The following is a 15,128-nucleotide window of genomic DNA, read 5'->3' on the forward strand; positions in this document are numbered from 1 at the left end:
TGCTTTCTTATTTTCTATTTCATTTAGTTCTGCTCTTATCTTTGTTATTTCCTTCCTTCTTCTTCCTGTTGGGTTACTTCGTTGTTGTTTTTTCTAATTCCTTCAAATGTGCAGTTAGTTCTTCAATTTTTGCTCTTTCTTCTTTTTTGATATATGAATTTATGGCTATAAATATCCCTCTCATTACTGCTTTTGCTGCATCCCATAAATTTTGGTATGTTGTGTTATCATTATCATTTGTTTCAAGGTAGTCATTGATTTCTTTTGAGATTTTCTCTCTGACCCACTGTTTTTCTAAGAGTGTGCTGTTTAATTTCCAAATCATGGTGTGAAATCTTGACCTCTGTCCCTTGCAAATTTCCAGCTTCACGCCACTGTCGTCAGAGATATTGTTTTGTATGATTTCAATCTTTCTGAATTCATTAAGCCTTTCTTTGTGGCCTAGCATATGGTCTATCTTGGAGAATGATCCATGTGCGCTTGAGAAAAATATATATCCTGCTGCGTTTGGGTGTAATGATCTATATATGTTTATTAGATCCAGCTCCTCTAATATACTGTTCAAATGTTTTGTTTCTTTAGTGATTCTCTTTTGAGATGCTCTGTCCAGAGTTGATAGTGGTGTATTAAAATCCCCCACTATAATTGTAGATGCATCTATTTTTTCACTTAGTTTTTCCAGCGTTTGCCTCATGTTTTTAGAGGCATCCTTGTTAGGATCATAAATATTTATGTTTGTTCGTTCTTCTTGAGAGATCGTCCCTTTCACTAAAATGTAGTATCCTTCTTTGTCTCTCACAATTGTTTCATATTTAAAGTCTATTTTGTCTGATATTAATATAGCTACTCCTGCCTTTTTTTGGTTATTGTTTGCTTGGATGATTGTTTTCCAGCCATTCACTTTCAACCTTCATGAGTCTCTGGGTCTAAGATGTGTCCCTTGTAGACAGCATATAGATGGGTCATATTTCCTTATCCAATGCCCCAGTGGGAATCTTTTGATAGGTGAGTTTAATCCGTTGACACTCAGCATTAATACTTTCAAAGAATTATTTGTGTTAGCCATATTTTGATTGGATTTGTTTGTCATATTTTGTTTGTATTTTTTCCCCTTCTATTTTTGTCTTTTTTGTTGCTCTTACACTCTCCTTCAACTCTGCCTGTCCTGTTTTTTCCTTTCTTCCTGCAGAACTCCCTTTAGAATTTCTTGAAGGGGAGGTTTCTTGTTGGTATACTCTTTCAGTTTCTATTTATCTGCGAATATTTTGAACTCTCCATCATTTTTCAATGCTAGTTTAGCTGGATAGAGTATTCTTGGTTGGAAATTTTTTTTTCTTTAGTACTTTGACTATATCATACCACTGCCTTCTTGCCTCCATGGTTTCAGATGAGAAATCAGCACTTAATCTTATGGAGCTTCCTTTGTATGTGATGGTTTTCTTTTCTCTTGCTGCTTTTAGAATTTTCTCTTTGTCTTGAGCATTGGATAATTTGACAAGTATATGTCTTGGGGTGGTCCTGTTGGGGTTTATGACCAGTGGAGTGTGCTGTGCTTCTTGGATATGTACATCTGTCTCTTTCAGTAGATTTGGGAACTTTTCAGCCATTATTTCCTGCAACTCTCCTTCTGACCCCTTTCCCTTCTCTTCTCCTTCTGGAATGCCTATAATACGTATGTTTGAGCGTTTTGCATTATCATTCAGGTCCCTAAGTCCTAGGTGGATTTTTTCTATCTTTTTATCGACCACTTCTACTATCTGTTTGATTTCCGATGTACTGTCTTCCACATCACTAATTCTCTGCTCTGCCTCTTCTAGTCTGCTGATATTTGTTGGAAGTGTATTTTTGATTTCTTGAACTGTGGTGTTCATTTCCATCATATCTGTTATCTTTTTGTGTATGTCTGCAATTTCCCCTCCAAGTGTTGTCTTCATGTTGTTAACCTATTCCTTTACTTCATCAAATTTGTTGGTGATAAATGTTCTGAGAGCCGGGCGCGGTGGCGCACGCCTGTAGTCCCAGCTACTCAGGAGGCTGAGGCAGGAGAATCGCTTTAGCCCAGGAGTTCTGGGCTGCAGTGCGCTATGCCGATCAGGTGTCCGCACTAATTTCGGCATCAATATGGTGACCTCCAGGGAGTGGGGGACCACCAGGTTGCCTAAGGAGGGGTGAACCAGCCCAGGTCGGAAACAGAGCAGGTCAAAACTCCCGTGCTGATCAGTAGTGGGATCGCGCCTGTAATAGCCACTGTACTCCAGCCTGGGCAACACAGCGAGACCCCGTCTCTTTTGTTCCTGTCAAGCTCTGAACTAAATAAAATTTAAGAAAAAAAGAAAAGAAAAAATATATATATATAAAAAAATGTTCTGAGATCTTTCATTGCTTGTGTGAAGTTCTGCTCCCCTTCCTGATTTTTAGTTTGTTGATTGGATTCAGCCATGTTTTCCTGATTCCTGGTTTGGTTTGTAGATTTTTGTTGCTGTCTGGTCATCATTTTATCTTGACGGGTTTAATCAGTTCCTTAGCTTCTTTGTCTAGTCTTGGAGATTAATTAGCTGTTGTTTTTGCATAAGTGTTATATCTTCTCTTTGTCACTTTGTTCTTCTTATTCTAATTTCTTATTGCTGGTTAAGTTCACTTTAAAGGAAAGTATTAGTGCCAGGGAAAGGCAATTGTGTAAGCAAGGAGAAAATGTAAAGTAGTATTGACGATATATGTTAACAAAGCAACAATATGAGATCTGGGAGGATGGAGGTTAGATACATGTAAATTGTGTAGAGTTATAGCAGTAGGTAGAGTACCTATAATGAGGTAGATGACTGAATATGGGAGGAATATGGTATGAACTAAAAAGCTATTGTTTTCATGAGAGAGGGAAAGAGAAAAGAAAGGTAATAATTTCAAGAGTGGATAACAGAAAACAAAACAAAGGTATTAGAAATTAAGAGTTAGACACTTTGTGGATCAAAGAAAGGGAGGTGGGATATAGGAGAGACAGTAGATGATGGAGGATATCAAGATGTAGGGGAAAGGGGATAGTGTAGATAGCAAAAATTTATTTACACAGAAATGAGGCAGTGAAGGATAAGGAAACCCAGCAAATGTGAGGTGTTCCCTGCAGCACCTATTGTATAGTTAAGATAAAAAAGAATAAGAAGAAGATGGGGGACGAGAGAGAGAGAGGAAAAAAAAGAGAATAAAAGCAGAAAGAAAAAGGGGGTGGGTAAAGGGCGGGGAACAGATAGGGAAAAGAGAAAAAAGATATACACCAACCACCACAGCCACAATACCAAAAAAACAAAAACAAAAACAAAAACCCTAAATAACTGAAAAAAAAAAGACTTTGGGGGATACGCTGGGAGAAAAGACTAGGGGATAATGCAATGTTAGCAATTGGAACATTAAAAAAATAAAATTAAATTAAAAATAGAATAAAAATAAAAACAAAACAAAACAAAACAAAAAAGAAAAAAATGCAAACGTTGAGGGCTAGGACATTCAAGGACCTCAGATGGACCTCAGGGCATAATGGATTCGGGGATGGAAAGTCTGAGATATTGAGGACTCAAGAGGTGTGAGTCTCTGGGGTGTGGGCCACCAGGGTTTAGAGGACTCAGACCTGGCAACCTCAAGTCCGGTTAACAGGAAGCCTGGGAGCACACAGTGCATCACAGCCTTCAGGGATCCCCGCAGCTGGGTGCCAGGCCTATGGGAGAGGTCACATCCACAAACTCTGAGCTATGTGTCTGAACCCTGCAATTCACTCACTCACTGGGGTCTATTCTGTGGATATATCACCAATTGACTTCAGGACCCCTCCCACCCTGTGATCCTCCGGAAAGGCCACATGGGGGCACCTCTTGGCTGTAGCCAATTTAATGATGCATATCAATAGCCAGGTCCGGGGGAGGAGCTCCAGCCGGAAACGCTAATAACAGAGTCCAAACCTGAAATTCCCATGCTTCGCAAAATATTCCCCTAATCAGCTTCCAAACGTCTCCCACCCTGCCAGACCCTGGTGGCATCTCTTTATTGCTATCACTTTAAGTCCACTGTAGATCGGCAGCTGGGTTTGGGGGGGTGTGGCTCTAGGCGGAAGCACTATTGTTTGTGTCCGCAATCAAAAATCCCCCCCACTTTGCCATAAAACTCCCGTTTGTCTCCCCAAATTGGTCTGCAATTGCCTCCTGTCCTATTAACCCCCCAATAGGCCACTTGGGGCTTATGAATTCCCCAGTACTGCAGAGCCTCCAAAAAAAAAAAAAAAACCGCCTACCCAAGGAGGGAGCTTTCCACGTGCAGCCGGCACCTCCGTGTATATTTTATAGACGTATTTTCTCTGTTACCTTCCTACCAAATCAATGTCCAGACACCTCCTGACCTGCAAAAATCCTGAAACAGCCTAGTCCCGAAGAGTCCCCAACGCTGCCCAGCCACCCCTCCCAAACTCCAACATTAAAAGCCTTGCCAATTGTGTTTAAGTTCCTCTTAACATCACTCTTGTAATCACTGATTCACTTGGTATGCTCTTCACCTTCTATCTTTTATTAACTCTTTCTATTATTGTCCTTTCTTTTCTCTTTCCCTCTATCCTCATCATGCTGGGCTGTTAATTCTCCTCCATATTCAGTTTATCATTTCATCATGGTACTACACTTTTTTATTCCTATAACTCTACACTGCTTATATGAGTTTAATATTCATTCTTCTAGATCTTATACAGTTCTTAGGCTAACATTTACTATCAATACTACTATTTCACTTTTTCTTTCTTACCTTTTTTTCCTTCCCTGGCCCTAATCTTTTTCCTTCAAGGGAACTTAGACAACAACAAGGACATAGAATAGAAAAACAAAGTCTCAAAGAGAAAACATAACACACACACAAAAAAAACAGCACCTAAATAAAATCCAAGACTCAAGGGGGAAGTTAATCAAATTAAGAAATGCACCAAGATAAAATAATGATCAAACAGCAACAAAATATAAAAACCATACCAATAATCATGAATACACAGCCCAATCCAATGAACAAACTAGAAACCAGGAAGAGGAGCAGAACATCAGACAACTAATCAAAACTCTCCAAACAAATATCATAGACCAACTAAATGAAGAGAAGGAAGAGATTAAGGATTTAAAAAAAGTACTTGGAGAGTATAAAGAAGAAATTGTAAATATATGCAAAAAGATAACAGATATGATGATGATTAATGACACAAACTAAGAAATCAAAAATACACTCTCAGCAAATACAGCAGATTTGAAAAGGCAGTGGAAAGAATTAGTGATGTGGAAGACAGTAAATCTGAAATCAAACACATAGTAGAATGTTAGGTAAAAAGTTAAAAAAAATCCATTAGGGATATAGGGATTTCAGTGACAACACAAAATGAAGAAACATATGCCTTATTAGCATCCCAGAAGGAGTAGAGAAGGAAAAAGGGATAGAAGGGGTGTTGGAGGAAATAATGACTGAAAATTTCCCAAACTTATTGAGGGAGAAGGATGTTCATGTCCAGGAAGCACAGCATATCCCAAACAGTAAAAATACCAAAAGGCCTACTCCAAGACATATACTTGTAAAATTATCTAATGCTCAAGACAAAGACTAAATATTGAAGGCAGAGAGAGAAAAGTGAACCATCACATACAAGGGAAGCTCAATAAGATTAAGTGCTGATTTCTCATCTGAGACCATGGAGGCAAGAAGACAATGGTATGACATAGTCAATGTACTAAAGAAAAAAAAATTCCAACCAAGAATACTCTATACAGCAAAGCTGGCATTCAAAAATGATGAAGAGTTCAAAATATTCACAGATAAAAGAAAATTAAGAGAGACAATAAGACACCAGCCCTTCAAGAAATACTAAAGGGAGTTCTGCAGGATGTAAGAAAAAACAGGAAAGACAGAGTTGGAGGAGAGTGTGAGAACACTAAAAAGACAAGAAGAGATATATAATATACCCTGCCATAGCCTACTAAATGTACTGCAAGAGAGTATAAGCTACAACATAAACTATAATCCATGCTGTGTAACAATGCTCCAAATTGTACTCATCAAGTGCCATGAATGTACCACACCAATGAAAAACGTTGTTGATGTGGGAGATGTGGGGGCTGTGAGGAGAGGGGTTATGGAAACCTCTTGTTTTTTTTAGTGTAAAATTTTGTGTGATCTATGTATCTTTTAAAAAAAGATAATGAAAAATGGTAAAAAATTAAAGAGAAAAAGAGAAAGAAAAACAACATTAGACATACACAAATATAAAGAAAATATGGCTAATGCAAGAAATTTATTGAGAGTAATAACACTAAATGTTAATGGATTAAACTCACCTGTCAAGAGACACAGATTTGCAAAATGGATAAAGAAATATGACTTATATATATGCTGTCCACAAGAAACCCACCTTAGGCCCAGGGATTCAAGGAAGTTGAAAGTGAATGGCTGGAAAACAATTTTAAAGCAAACAATAAAAAAACGGTCAGGAATAGCTATACTAATATTGGACAAAATAAACTGTAATGCAAAATTTTTGTGAGAGACAAAGATGGACACTACATATTAGTCAAAGTGGTAAGCTTTCAAGAAGAAAGAACAATCATAAACATTTATGCTCCTAACCAGGGCACCTCTAAATACATGAGGCAAACACTGGAAAAACTAAGTGGAGGAATAGATGCCTCTACAATTACAGTTGGGATGTTAATAAACCATTATCACCATTAGACAGAGCACCTGAAAATAGAATAAATAAAGACGCAAAGACTTTTATTAATATATTAGAGGATCTGGATGTAATAGATGTAATAAACAAAACACTGAATACAAATACAGCAGGATATATATTCTTCTCATTCACACATGTTTCATTCTCCAAGGTAGACCACATGCTAGGCCACAGAGATAGTCTCAATGAATTCACAAAGATTGATATCATACAAAATAATTTCTCTGACCACAGTGTAATGAAGCTGGGAATCTACAAGTGCCAGAGAACCAGAATAGGCATAAAGATAAGGAAGATAAGGGAACCACTCTTACACAGTGGGTCAAGGAGGAAATCTCAAAAGAAATCAGTAACTACCTTGAAACCAATGAAAATGACAACACAATATATCAAAACTTATGGGATAAAGCAAAAGCTGTCCCAAGAAAGTCATAGTCATAAATTCATACACCAAGAAAGAAAAGCTAAAATTGAAGACCTAACTGAATACTTGGGGGAATTAGTAAAAACAAACAAACAAACAAACAAAAACAGAAAACTAACCCCAAAGTTAGAGGAAAGAAAGCAGGAAATAACAAAGATCAGAACAGAAAAAAATGAAATAGAAAATAAAGAAAGCATTAGGAAAAATAAGAGCTAGTTCTTTGAGGAGATCAATAAAATCGACACACCATTAGCTAGTCTAACAAATAAAAAAAGAGAGAAGATGCAAATACACAAAATAAGTAATGAGAAAGGGGATATCAACACTGATCCCACAAACATAAAGATTATCATAAGAGGTTACTTTGAAAAACTATATGCCATCAAGTTAATTTAGAGGAAATGGAAAAATTCCTATAAACACATAAGCAGCCTACATTGACAAAAGAAGAAATGGTTTATCTCAACAAACGAATCACAAGTAAAGAGATAGAATCAGTTATTTAAAACCTCCCAACTAAGAAGAGCACTGGGGCAGATGGCTTCACAGCTGAATTCTATCAAACATTCTGGAAAGAACTAACACCAACCTTGCTTAAACTCTTCCAAAAAATCAAAATAAAGGAACATTACATAACTCTTTCTATGATGACAGCATTACCCTAATACCAAAGATAGACAAAGACACCACAAGAAAGGAAAATTGCAGACCAATCTCTATAATGAAAATAGATGAGAAAATCCTCAAAAAATACTTGCTAATCATATTCAACATATATATTAATGAATTATATACCATGACCAACTGGGTTTCATTCCCGGTATGCAAGGATGGTTCGAAATAAGAAAATCAATTATTGTAATACACCACATAAACAGATAGAAGGAAGAAAATCACGTGATCATATCTACAGATGCAGAAAAAGCATTTGACAAGATACCACACCATTTCTTGATAAAAACACTGCAAAGGATCAGAATAGAAGGAAACTTTCTGAACATGATAAAGAGTGTATATGAAAAACACACAGCTAACATCATGTACAATGGTGAAATCCTAAAATCTTTCCCTCTAAGGCCAGGAACAAGACACGGATGCCCACTTTCGTGAATCCTATTTAACATTGTGTTGGTAGTACTTGCTTGAGCACTGAGGTAAGAACCAGATTAAAAAGGCAACCAAATTGGAAAGGAAGAAGTCAAAATTTCACTATTTGCAGAGGACATGGTCCTATACATAGAAAGCCCTGAGAAGTCTACCACAAAGCTTCTAGGACTCATAAATGAGTTGAGTAAAGTAGCAGGTTATAAGATCATTCGCAAAAATCAGTAGCATTTCTGTACAGCAATCTAAGGAGAAAATCAGGAAACAAATCCCATTTACAACAGTAAATTAAAAACTCAAACACCTAGGAATAAATTTAACTAGAGATGTAAAAGACTTATACACAGAAAACTAAACAACACTGTTCAGGGAAATCAAAGAAGACCTAAACAAATGGAAAAATATTCCCTGTTCATGGATAGGCAGAATAAGTATCATTAAGATGTCTATCCTACACAAACTGATCTACAGATTCAATGCAATCCCAATAAAAATCAACACAGCATTCTTTAATGAACTGGAAAAACTAACCATAAAATTTATTTGGAAAGGAAAGAGGCCCCAAAAAGCCAAGGACATATTGAAAAAGAAAAATGAAATTGGAGGAATCACACGACCTGACTTCAAAACATACTACAAGTCAACACTTGTGAAAATGGCATGGTATTGGCACAAGGATAGATGCACTGATGAATGAAACCCAATTGAGAGTTCTGATACAGATCATCCTATATACAGCCATCTGATATTTGACAAGGTCAAGGCCACTCAACTGGGAGAAAATGACCTCTTCAACAAATGGTACTTGAAGAACTGAACATCCGTATACAAAGGAATGAAAAAGGATTACCATCTCACACCTTATACAAAATCAACTCAAGATGGATCAAAGACCTAAATATAAGAGCCAAGAACATAAAGACTTTGGAAAACAATGCAGAGAAGCATCTACAGGACCTTATAATAGGAAATGGCTTCATGAACATCAAACCCAAAGCACAAGCAGCGAAAGAACAAATAGATAAATAGGGCCTCCTCAAAATTAAAGCCTTTTGCACCTCAAGGGAGTTTGTCAAGAAATTGAAAAAAGAGCCTACCCAATGGGAGAAAATATTTGGTAATCATATATCTAATAGGAGACTAATATTCTACATATGTAAAGAACTCCTATATCTGGAAAACAATTTGGTAATCATATCTAATAGGAGACTAATATCCTACATATATAAAGAACTCCTATATCTGGAAAACAAAAAGACAAACAACCCATTTAAAAAATGGGCAAGAGATTTGAACAGATGCTTCTCCAAAGAAGATATACAAATGGCTAAAAAGCACATGAAAAGATGCCTGAAATCACTAGCCATTAGAGAAATGCAAATCAAAACCCCAATGAGATACCATCTTACTCCCATAAGACTGGCGGCTATCAAAAAAACAGAAGACTACAAGTTTTGGAGATGATGTGGAGAAATGGGAACACTCATCCACTGCTGGTGAAATGCAGAAGGATCCAGCCACTCTGGAGGAGCTTGGCAGTTTCTCAAAAAACTATGTATAGATTTGCCATATGACTCAGCAATTCCACTGCTGGGTATATACCCAGAAGAATAGAAAATGACACAAACCGACATATTCACACCAATGTTCATAGCGGCGTTAATCACTATTGCCAAAAGTGGGAATCAACCCAAATGCCCATCAACACATGAATGCCTAAACAAAATATGGTATATGCATACAATGGTATACTACTCAGCTGTAAGAAGGAATACAGTATTTTAAAAAATGGGATAACATGGATGAATCTTGAGGACCATATGTTGACTGAAGCAAGCCAGTCACTGAAGGACAAATACTACATGATCTCTCTGATACGAATTAAGCAGATCAAGCAGTCTCACAAAACTAGAGACTGGAAGATTGGCTTCAAGGAAATAGGTAGAGAGAGAAGATTGTGAGCCAATGTCTACACTGGTGAAATCTATGATAAAGTGGAGGGAAGTAGTTGTGCAGTGAAGGGGTAAGACGGTGGCAAAGGGATACTACTGGGTTGGGCTTTGTAAGCTTGAGGGGGCTAGGGTTTGGAGGCTGGGTCAGATGGTGAAAGAATTTGGGGGGAGGTTTAAGGGGAACAAGTGAACTCGGGAGATTGTCAGGTATGTGGTTAAAAGTATAATGTTTAGAAAACCCTTTATAAAATATTATAAGGGTTACCGGTTTAAGTGGTTTGACGGGTAGCATCTGGCACAGGGTGCACCTGTGACAGGCTTCTAGAGAGTGTGTGAGCACTCATCCTGTCATAGTGTATTATATCAGTGGGTGGAGGTCCATGCAATGAGCAGGAAGGTGTTATGCCCCCATCGGGGGTGGCTTGATGTTCTCAAACAGAGGGGAGGATGTCTTTCAAGAGAATGGCTGGCTCCCAATGGGGGAGAACAGACTAGTGTGTCAACCCCTCAACATTGTTGCAAGTATCTATGAATCTTGTCCTTCAAGCAGTGAAGCTTGATTGTCACTGTGGGCCCTGGGGGGGGGGGGGGAGGCAGAATAGAATAGTTGGAAGTGGTATAACTAGGGGACAATGGAATTGTTATGCATGAACCTGCAATGATGGATACAGACCATGTTAAATATCACCAAAAACTTATAAAGGAAACATAATGCAACCAAAAACTTATAAAATTATACAGCCTAAAATGTAAACCATAACGTAAACCATAATGGAGCCATGATTAGTAGCTATGTTTCAATATCTGTACATCAGTTGCAGCAAGTGTAACATCCATATGTAAAAGTTCATTTCTGGGGAAGGGAAAAAGGGTTTGATCTTGGGTATATGGGAGTCCCCTATATTCTATATGTGACTTTACTATAACCTAAAACTTTTTTGAAGACATAACAAAAGAAAAAGGATGTAGACACTGAGGAAGAAATGAAAGAGATGGCCTTGCCACTGTACACACAGGGCAAAACCTTCTACGGTGATAAAAGGCAAAATTTCAAAAAAAAATTATATTTTTCATTTTATAATACCCCAATTTATTTTTTACTTTCTTTTAGTTTTTCTAAATTAGTATGTACTCTATTTCTCACATTTAAACCTATCATTACTATTTCATTTTCCTATTAATTGAATTTGGGAATATATTAGGCTTCATTTTTTTAAGAAGTTTTGGATCACAGTAGGGTTCAAGTATGGCAGGGGAGGAGCAATGATATGGGGTGTCATTGATGGGTTTGCATGGGTGGGAGGTAGTTCTCCTGGGTGTGCATATAGTGTATAAAGATATGCTCATATGTTCATTGGGAATTCACATAGTGGGTGGAGTTTCACACAAGAACTGAGGGAATGCTGAGTTCCCATTTCCAGCAAACTGTCGCATTCCCCAGTGGAGCAGCAACAATCCCCCAAGTGCAAGGGCAAAGACCAGTGAAGAAAGATTGTCCAATGCTGGGCCCTAGATACTGATCCAATGATGGGCCCTAGATACTGATGACTATGCTTATGAGACTGTGTGCTTGTAATTTCAACTAGGCCTAGAGCTGCAGGTTTTCTAAGAGTTACCTCCTGAAACCTTCCTTTCCTCAAATATGGCCACTCTCTAAGCCAAACTTAGCGTGTAAATACCTTACATTCCCACCAGTTTGGTACATGACTCTTGGGGATGAACCTTCCTGGTGCCAAGTGATTACTTCCAAGCACCTCCTGGTGATGCAAGTAGAAAAAGACCTTGAATAAAAGCAGGAAATGGTAAAGACAAATGAGTTATATTGGCTAGGAGACTTCAAAATTAGTTGGGAGGTCATCAGATGCGTCATGCTTATGCATGTCTCAGCAGGATCTTACAGACAAAGTATATACAACCCCAGGTAGTAGTATTCCTGAGGGCTATGGAGACACCCAGGTCCTATGGTCATGGTAAGTTGCTCTGGAATTCAGTGCCTTGCCAGTGGGCCCTACTTTGGGATTTGTGCTCCTGATTGTGATGGAGTTGACCTCAGATGTGACCTGTCTACATATGCCTCTTCTGTTACTTTTACCAAACCTGTGGTTGGTGCTGGGGTTGGTGTATGCTCAAGAGGCTTGAAACTCTGGACTGTCCATGTGCTAGTTGGACCCTGATCCTCAGGAAAGTTGCAACACCAATCTCTGAGTCATTGGACTTACCCTGGTCAGTTAACAGGGAGGTGAGGATGATCAACCTCCACACCAGGTAAACAAGAAAGTCTACAACTGCAAGCAGGAGAATCTTGTCCATCAGCCACCTTGGATATAAGCCCCCTTTAGATTTCGAGGTGGAGTGGGCATAGCTATCCCAGGGTCCTCAGGATGGAGCAATAACATATTGATTAGATTGGACTTATTGGTATTCTACTACAGAATTATTTTGATTCTAGCAATGGAGGAATCTGTATCATTGATGTGGAGCCAGTGGCCACAGGAGTTGGTGAGGGCAGGGAAATGGAAAAAGAGGTAAAATATGGGGGCATTTTCAGGAGTTGGAGTTATCCTGAATGATCTTTCAGAGACAGATGAAGTACAATATATAACTTGCCATAACCCACTGAATGGACTGGGATAGAGTGTAAACTACAATGTTAACTATAATCCATGCTATGTAACAGTGCTCCAAAATGTATTAATCAAATGAATGTGCCACACTGATGAAAGAAGTTGTTGATGTGGGAGGAGTGGGATCAGTGGAGAGTAGGATATATGGGAACCTATTATATTTTTTAATGTAACATTTTGTGTGATGTGTGTATTTTTTTTAAAAGGTAAAGTTTTTAAAAATCACATAAGGACTTTAAGCAGACACATTGCTCAAGCCCTTAATGACTCCAAAGTAGTGATTTCCTTATTACATAAAAAATGTATGAAAGTCAATAGGGGGAGGCAGGGCAGGATGGCGTCTGAGTGAGTGCACCTCATAATCTCTCCTGCAAAGAAGTGGCTTAGTAGGGTTGGAGTCCTGCTGGACTGGGCTGTTTCAGGAGCTTGCAGGGCAGAAGGTGTCTGGACGTCGATTTAGTGGGATGGTGACAGAGGAGATTCTTGCAAGAGGTGGAATTATGGGTTTCTGACACAGAGGTCAGAGGTTGTGGGCAGGACCTCTCCCCCTAGGGCTGGTGCCCAGCTGCGGGGATCCCTGAAGGCTGTGTTGTGCTGTGGTGCCCCCAGGCCCCCTGTTAACTGGATACATGATTCCCAGGTCTGTGTCCCCTAAACCCTGTTGTACAGTGCTCCAGAGACTCACACACCTTGAATCTGCACTGTCACACACTTCCCATCCCTGAATCCATCACACCCTGAAGTCCATCTGAGGTCTTTGATTACCCTAGCCCTCGGCATTTGTGGGGTTTTTTTCCTTTTCTTTTTTGTCTTGGTTACTAATATTGCATTGTTGCCTGGTCGTTTCTTCCATTTTATCCCCTAAGGTCCTTTTTCAGTTATTTAGATTTTTTCTCCTTTTCCTTTTCTTGCTTGGTTCCCCTTTTTTTCTTTGCCCACCCCCTTTTTCTCTTCTCTCTTTTTTTCTTTTCTCTCTTTTTCTTCTTATTTTATTTTATTTTATTTTATTTATATAATACCTGCTGCAGGGAGTGCTTCACACTTGCTCTGTTTCCTCATTCTCCACTTCCTCTTTTCTGTGTGAATTGATTTTGGCCACCTACACTATCCCCTTTCCCCCACATCTTGCTATCCTACATCACCTACTATTTCTCTTACATTCCACCTCCCTTTCTTTGGCCCCCAAATTGTCTGACTTATTATTTCTAACACCTTTGTACTGTTTTCTCTCTTTTACCCATTCTTGATATTATTGTCTTCTTTTCTCTTTCCCTCTCTCATGAAAACACTGGCATTCTAATTCATACTATATTCCTCCCCATATTCAGTTGACTGTCTCATTATAGGTACTCTACTTACTGCTATAACTCTACACAACTTACATGAGTCTAATATTCATTCTCCCAAATCTCACATTGTTGCTCTGTTAACATTTATTACCAATACAACTTTATACATTTTCTTTGCTAACTCATTTTGCTGTCCCAGTCCCTAATATATTCCTTCAAAGTTAACTTAGCTAGCAACAAGAAATTAGAGTAAGAAGAACAAAGTGACAAAGAGAAGACATAACACTTACACACGAACAACATCTAATTAACCCACAAGACTAGACGAAGAAGCTAAGGAACTGATTAAACCTGTCAAGATAAAATGTTGACCAGAGAGTAACAAAAAACTACAAACCAAACCAATAATCAGGAAAACACAGCTGAATCCAATAAGCAAACTAAAAACCAAGAAGGGGAGCAGAATATTGGACAAATAATTAAAGATTTCAAAACATATATTAGAGACCAACTTAATGAAGTAAAGGAAGAGATTAACAATATGAAGAAAACACATGGAAAGGAAATTGAAGACATACACAAAAAGATAACAGATATGATGGTGATGAACACCACATTTCAAGAAATCAAAAATACACTCTCAGCAAATAGCAGCAGATTAAAATAGGCAGAGGAGAGAATTAGCAACGTGGAAGACAGTACATCTAAAATCAAAGAGATAGTAGAACTGATCGATAAAAACATAGAAAAAATCCAGCTAGAACTTAGGAACATGAATGACAATGAAAAATGCACAAACATAGGTATTATAGGCATCCCAGAAGGAGAAGAGAAGGGAAAGTGGACAGAAGGGGTGTTGGAGAAAATAATGGCTGCAAACTTCCCAAATCTACTGAGAAAGATGGATGTGCATGTCCAGGAAGCACAACACACCCCAAACACCATAAATCCCAACAGACCCACCCCAAGACATATACTTGTCAAATTATTCAATGCTCA

The sequence above is a fragment of the Dasypus novemcinctus genome, chromosome X (assembly GCF_030445035.2).
Source record: "Dasypus novemcinctus isolate mDasNov1 chromosome X, mDasNov1.1.hap2, whole genome shotgun sequence".
NCBI lineage: Eukaryota > Metazoa > Chordata > Mammalia > Cingulata > Dasypodidae > Dasypus > Dasypus novemcinctus.